This window comes from Saimiri boliviensis, chromosome 1 (assembly GCF_048565385.1).
Source record: "Saimiri boliviensis isolate mSaiBol1 chromosome 1, mSaiBol1.pri, whole genome shotgun sequence".
Taxonomy (NCBI): domain Eukaryota; kingdom Metazoa; phylum Chordata; class Mammalia; order Primates; family Cebidae; genus Saimiri; species Saimiri boliviensis.
The window spans coordinates 173,489,301-173,496,120 of NC_133449.1; the positions used below are offsets into that span (position 1 = coordinate 173,489,301).

The window sequence follows — 6,820 nt, forward strand, 5'->3', positions numbered from 1 at the left end:
TGGCTGATCCCAGTCCCAGGAATGGCAGATCAGTTTGATGTGAAGCTGATTTCCTCATCAGTATTCTTCAACACAAGAGCACATTGTTCTTGTGGTTCTGGTGAGTGACTCCCAGCAACTTCTGTGGCAGCTGATGTGGCTGTGGAAAAATCTCTGCCATCTCCCAGAGGTCTAAGTCTTATCTTTACAGAGCCTCTCTTTGAAGCTTCAGTTTTTCCCGTGCTCATTTTTTCAGTCAGCACTAAGGACAGCAGCTGCTCTCTGTAGTTACTCTCTCTGTTGTGTCAGTCTTTTGCTCTTCCAACTAGTTCACAACCTTTTCATAGGTAAAAATTCATGTTATATGTGCTCTCTTCAAATTGTTGATATAGTTCTGTCTCCTCATGAAACGCAGATTTCATTCAATTCATTCAGTATCATTGTTTTACTTTTATAAAATGTGAACATGTAAAGCAATGAAATTGCTTTCACATTAGTGTACCCATAAGTTTGATATATAGTAATTTATTTATAGCATCAGGAATATTGGATGACTGGGTGCTATGGCTCACAAATGTAATACCAGCACTCTGGGAGGCTGAGACAGGAGGATTGCTTCAGTGCAGAAGCTCAAGACCAGTATGATTGCATAGGGAGACCCTTACTTCTACAAAAAAAAAAAAAAAAAAAAAAAAAAAAAAATATATATATATATATATATATATATATATATATATATATATATATAATAAAGCAAAATAATAAAGACGTGGATTCATACACTAAGTCCCATTTAGAGATGGCTTCTCTCACTTGCATAATGCCCTTTCGATTTATCCATATTGTTGAAGGCAGCTGGATGATCCTGGCTCACGGAAGCCTCGCCCTCCCAGGCTCAAGAAATCCTCCCACCTCAACCCCCCATTAGCTGGGACTGTAAGCTGGGGCCGCGGGTGAGGGGGGTGGGTGGGGGGCTCGTGGCGCTGCAGCCGACGCAGCCAGCTCCAGGGGGCGCCACCGCCGCCGCCGCCGCCACCGCCATGGGCAACGCCCCCGCCAAGAAGGACACCGGGCAGGAGGGCATGAAAGAGTTCCTAGCCGGAGCCAAAGAAGATTTCCTCTGCAGTTGGGAACAGCCCGTTCGGAACAACGCCAGCTCGGATGGGTTTGAACTGCCCGAGACGCTGGGCACCGGCTCCTTCGGGCGGTGGTGCTGGGGAGGCACCGGGAGAGCGGCGGCCACAGCGCCATGAAGAGTCTCAGCGAGCAGAGGGTGGTGAAGCTGCAGCAGGCCGAGCACGTCCTGAACGGGAAGCGCATCCTGCAGGCGATCCACTTTCCGTTCCTCGTCAAGCTCCAGTTCTTTGGGGACAACTCCAACCTGTACGTGGTGATGGAGTACGTGCTGGGTGGGGAGATGGTCTCCCGCCTGCGGCGCCTTGGAAGGTTCAGAGAGCCCCATGCCTGCTTCTGTGCCGCCCAGACCGTCCTGGCCTTCCAGTACCTGCACTCGCTCGACCTCATCCACCGCGGCCTGAAGCCCGAGAACCTCCTCATCGACCAGCAGGGCTACCTGCAGGTGACAGACTTCGGTTTCGCCAAACGCGTGAGGGGCTGCACTTGGACCCTGTGCGGGACCCCCGAGTACCTGGCCCCCGAGATCATCCTGAGCAAAGGCTACAGCAAGGCCATGGACTGGGGGGCCCTGGGGGTGCTCACCTACGAGATGGCCGCGGGCTTCCCGCCCTTCTACGCCGACCAGCGGATCCAGATCTACCAGATCCTCTCTGGGAAGGTGCGGTTCCCCTCCCACGTCAGCTCCGACCTCAAGGACCTGCTGCGGAGCCTGCTGCACGTGGACCTCACCAAGCGCTTCGGGAACCTCCAGAACAGGGTCGGCGACATCAAGAACCACAAGTGGTTCGCCACAACCAACTGGATTTCCATCTATGAGAAGAGGTGGACCCTCCCTTCATCCCGAAGTTCACAGGCCCCGGGGATGCCAGTAACTTTGACAGCTACGAGGAGGAAGAGATCCGGATCTCCGTCAACGAGAAGTGTGTCAATGAGTTTTCCGAGTTTTAGGGGTGTGCCTGTGCCCCCCCTTTTTTTTTGGTGAGTGGGTGGCAGGGTTGAACTGAATAGCCTGAGGGCCCCAGAGTTCCTTGCATCTAGTTTCACCCCCCACCCCACCCTCCAGGGTTGCGGTAGCAGGAAGCCCAGATATTTAGAGAGACAGAAACACCAGCTGCTCCCTCACCCCCATGCCTTCCTGGGCCCTCTGTGCTTCTCCCTTCCTCCTCCCACAGAGTCCCCCTTGCCCCAGCCCACTTCTACCTGTTTTAAACAAGTTTCTCAGCTCTATTCAAGCCAGGTCTTGCTGGTGTATCCAGGAACAGAGTGTGGAAAGAGGGACTCAAACTTAACTCCAGCACAGAACAGGCACCACTTGCTAAGAGAGCATGAATGAAAAGCACACCTGCCTTTCAGAGTAATCCTGCCTGGAAGCAGAGAGGTTTAGTGTCATGTTCAGTGGGCTGCTTGCTAAAATTAAAAATCAAAAAAATAAAAACAATTAAAAATAATAAGGTAAAACAAACAAAAAATAATATTGGCATGCAGTTTTCTTACTTTTTATTGGTTGTTCTGCCCTTTTCTGGTTTGTGTATCAGGATAATGAGGGCCTCTTAGAATGAGTCTAGAAATATTCCCTTCTCACTAATTTTCTTAAGTAGTTTGAGGAGAATTGGCATGGGTCCTTCCTTAAATGTACAGTAGAATTCAGTACTAAAGCCATCAGGCACTAAACTTTCCACCAACAGAAGACATTTTATTACTGATTCGGTGTCCTTACTTGTTATTGGTCTGTTCAAGTTTTCTATTTCTTCATTATCCAATTTAGATGAGTTATACAAGTTCAATTTTTTGATGCATAAGCTAAAGTTGGATTTCCCAAAAGTACACTGTATTTTATTTTTTTAGTCACCTCAAATTATTACCTACTTAAAATTACCTGCTTACCAATGATTTAAGTTGCATAAGATAATAGTAATTGGGGTTGGAAGCCAAGTAAAGGCACCTGGTTGTTTATTGATTCTCAAGGCAAGTTTGAGTGTCCAACTCAACTGGTTGTGTGTCCAACCAGTGCCAGAACAATGACAGAGGTATGCTGTCTTCTTCTAGGTAGAGTTTATCATTTGAAGGACTATACTCTGAAGTAGTAGTCCTTTAGATTCTAAGCTTGATATCGAGGTTGCCCAATATATTCTCACTTTATGCTGGCTTTAGTCTTTATTTCCATTCTCTTATGCCCTGCATAACATTGAAACAGAATCCTGAAGTCAACAATGTTCAACATATGCTCTCAAGGTGAAATTCATTTTAAATGCTAGCTACCTCCCAGAATTTCCATTTTTTTTGGAGTGCGTGTGTGTGTGTGTGTGTGTGTGTGTGTGTGTGTGTGTCTGCAGATGGCAGATACTTTGTATTCTTTCTATGTCAATGTTGGCTATTTTCACCAGAGTCTTTTGCTATTTTCAGTTGTAAACTTAGGGTAACCAATCCATCAGAGGGAAAGAAAAAACTAGTCCTCTAGGTACTTCATTTGTTTTCCAAATACTTAGCAACACTGTATTCCTAAGAATTCTTGCTTTCTGTAAATATGTGGAAGGAAAGGAATGGCTGAGTAAGGGATGCTTCAGTGCCACTGCCTGCATTACACTTTCACATTAGACATCACTTGGGGACAAAAAGTGTTGTATTGGAAAAGCATAAAGAAAAAGTGCCCCTGCTCTAAGGAGGAACCTGATATAGTATATGCTTACTTACTAAACTGAGTCTGATTGAGCAGTTACTTTCATCTTATGTTTTTTTTGTGGGCTTCCTAGCGTTTACAATTAGTGAAAATTACCTTCAGGCCTGTTTTGAAAAATAAATCATGGAAACCCCTTTGATTCCTCATTTGTTTTGAAATGTCCTATTTGCTAATGTTCTTTTCTAAACCAATAAACCAAAATGTGAAAATACCTGAAATGTAGCAATGAAATACATCAATGTTTTCAAAGTGTCACGTCTTTGAAATGGTACAAAAGCAGCGTTGCCTTGTAGGTGAAAAACAGGTTTGCTTTGTAACCTAAAGAAAGTATCAGAAAGGAACTAAACATCCAGGATGGAGAACACAGAATCAGTGTTACATGGAAATTCTTAAAAATCTCCAGGCTGATTTCACATTCCATTAAGGACAGAATCTTTTGAGAGAAGGAGGCAAAGGGAAGGAGAAATAGACCTAATGTCTGCTGCCTGTTTCCTAACTAGGATCCAAGTGTTGCTTTTAAATTTATGAGATCAGAACATCAAAAGATAGCAGCTAAATATATTCAAGTACAGTGGAAATTTTGACATAAATTTAGTGACTTATTTTTCCCACTCAAGAAATGAGTGCATTTTTTTTTTTTGCCAGCTATTTTTTAGGACTTGATTTACATAGAGACCCATTTATTTAGGAAAGAGTCAATAAACAGAAAACCAGAGAATAACATCAACTGAGTCAGATGCTCTGAGTCTGCAATGTTGTTGGGTATCTGCCCTGTGCTGTTTTCAGAGGGTAAACGGAAGACCTCTCAAAGAGTTCCCCACTGAAGCAAGGCCAGGTGGAACATCAGTTAGCACCACGGAGGAAGAATGCCTTTCCATCCTCTGCAGTACACTTTCTTAAAAGACTGAACAGTTGGTGGACTGTTTAACTCTTATCAAGCCTGGGACAGAGGTTAGACTGTCCAAGAGAGGCTACAAAATGTACAGATTTTAGACCTCGGTTGCAAAGCTCCTAAAATAGTTTCTCATCTAGAAAATGAATGGATACAGGGCCAACCTCGGTGGCTCAAGCCTGTAATTCCAGCACTTTGGGAGGCCGAGGTGGGCAGATCACCTGAGTTCAGGTGTTTGAGACCAGCCGGACCAACATGGTGAAACCCTGTCTCTACAAAAAATACAAAAAAAATTACCCCGGCGTAGTGGTGGGTGCCTGTAGTCTCAGCTACTCGGGAGGCTGAGGCAGGAGAATCACTTGAACCCAAAAGGCAGAGGTTGCAGTGAGCAGAGATCGTGCCACTGCACTCCAGCCTGGACAGCAAGAGTGAAACTCAATCTCAAAAATAAAATAAAATAAAATAAAATAAAATAAAATAAAATAAAATAAAATGAATGGATACTTGGTAGATGTTTTGTATAGAAAACACTATAGAGCAAATAACTGAAGATACAGAATTATATCTCAAAATAAAATGTTAAATGGAAACCACAACCACGAAACAACAGCAAGTTGCAAATAACTGATGCCATTTATATAAACGTTATAAAGTACAAAATAATTGTTTAACAGTATATCTCTATGTCATAAAAGTTCAAAAACATGCTTATGAGTTATTCACATCATCTTCACGATAATGGTTACCTTTAGGGAGGGAAAGGGGAAAAGAGGGAGGTATATAAATTTTTTCTTATTTGGAAGGTTTAATTTATTATTTTTTAAAAAGAGAGTCCACTAGAACAAATATGGCAAATAGCAACCTGTATTTCATCTCAGTGGTAATTAACATGTATGTCTATAATATTATTTTCTTAACTTTTCTATATGTTTAAGATTATTATCAAAATAAAAACACTGTCTTAAATTCAGCCTCTTCCAACAGAACATTTCTTATGTTGAGAATGCCCTATATCCTTTCTGTCCAACAAAATAGACACTAGTCACATGTGACTAAGGAGCACTTGAACTGTGGCTAATGAAACTAAGGAATGCAATTTTTAATTTTACTTAATCTTAATTAATTTAGCTAAATATGAGTAATGTCTTTTATATTTGACAATACAAATCTAATATGCAAAACTTCTCAGCCTTTATTCATTGTAATACTAGTCCCTAAAATCAGACTTCAGTACTAGCAGGAATTCCATTCATAGTTTCTTATTTAGTGAAATAATGAATCCTAGTACATATATTCGAGTTTCCTCCCATGATTTGGTAGGCATGCACATGAAGCCAGATATTCACTAAGCCTGGAAATATTTTTAATTTAGTATCCTGTAAAATCAATATTTTCTAGTTGCCATCCTTCTTCTATCTATAATAACAATCCCTAATATGTATTTTAATTAGACTATAATGTATATTGTGCAATGATTTAATCTTGTCCTGTTTCTACTATTGTGCTATGCTTGCTGTCTTAGATAGTCTGTCAGTTTGCTAGGTATGGCTAATACTATATCAAATATTTCAATGATAGATTCTTAGATGTTTATAAAATTATTGAGTGCTTCCAAAATCTGAGCTTTAATAATTAATAATGATCTGAGATACAATAATAAAATATAAATAAATAAATGTTTACCAGAGAGAAAGGTATATCATAGACCAAATAAAGCATTAATCCAATGTGAAAGAAAACAGAAATAAATTGGTAAGAAACAATGTAAAAAAATTTTTTAAACACACAAATATCAAAAGTAGGTTTCATTTTTCACAAAAAACAACTAAAAAGTGGGAATAGAAAATATATGAACAAAAAGATATTTTTTCTCTTATTCCTCCATATTACTTTGTCTCAAAATTATTAGGAAAGAGGGTAAATTTTTTGATAGGTAAATTATACCCAAAAAACTGATGTGAAAAAAGACGCTGTGAGATAATTTTATGTTAGAAGATTAACTCAAGTCCAAAAAAGCTAATGCAAGTGAAATATGGACGAAAAGAAGGGCAGGAAAATGGACAGCAATGTCTCAGATGACAGAATTTCTTTTTGATTTTCCTCCTAAGAAGGAAAAATGGTAAAGAAAATAGCTG

The 6,820-nt window shown here is 41.0% G+C and overlaps 1 pseudogene; it reads left to right on the forward strand.

Annotated features, from left to right (window-relative positions):
* The first annotated feature begins 1,010 nt into the window (after positions 1–1,010).
* On the forward strand, positions 1,011–2,064 carry LOC101036671 (cAMP-dependent protein kinase catalytic subunit gamma-like; annotated as a pseudogene).
* The last annotated feature ends 4,756 nt before the right edge of the window (positions 2,065–6,820 follow it).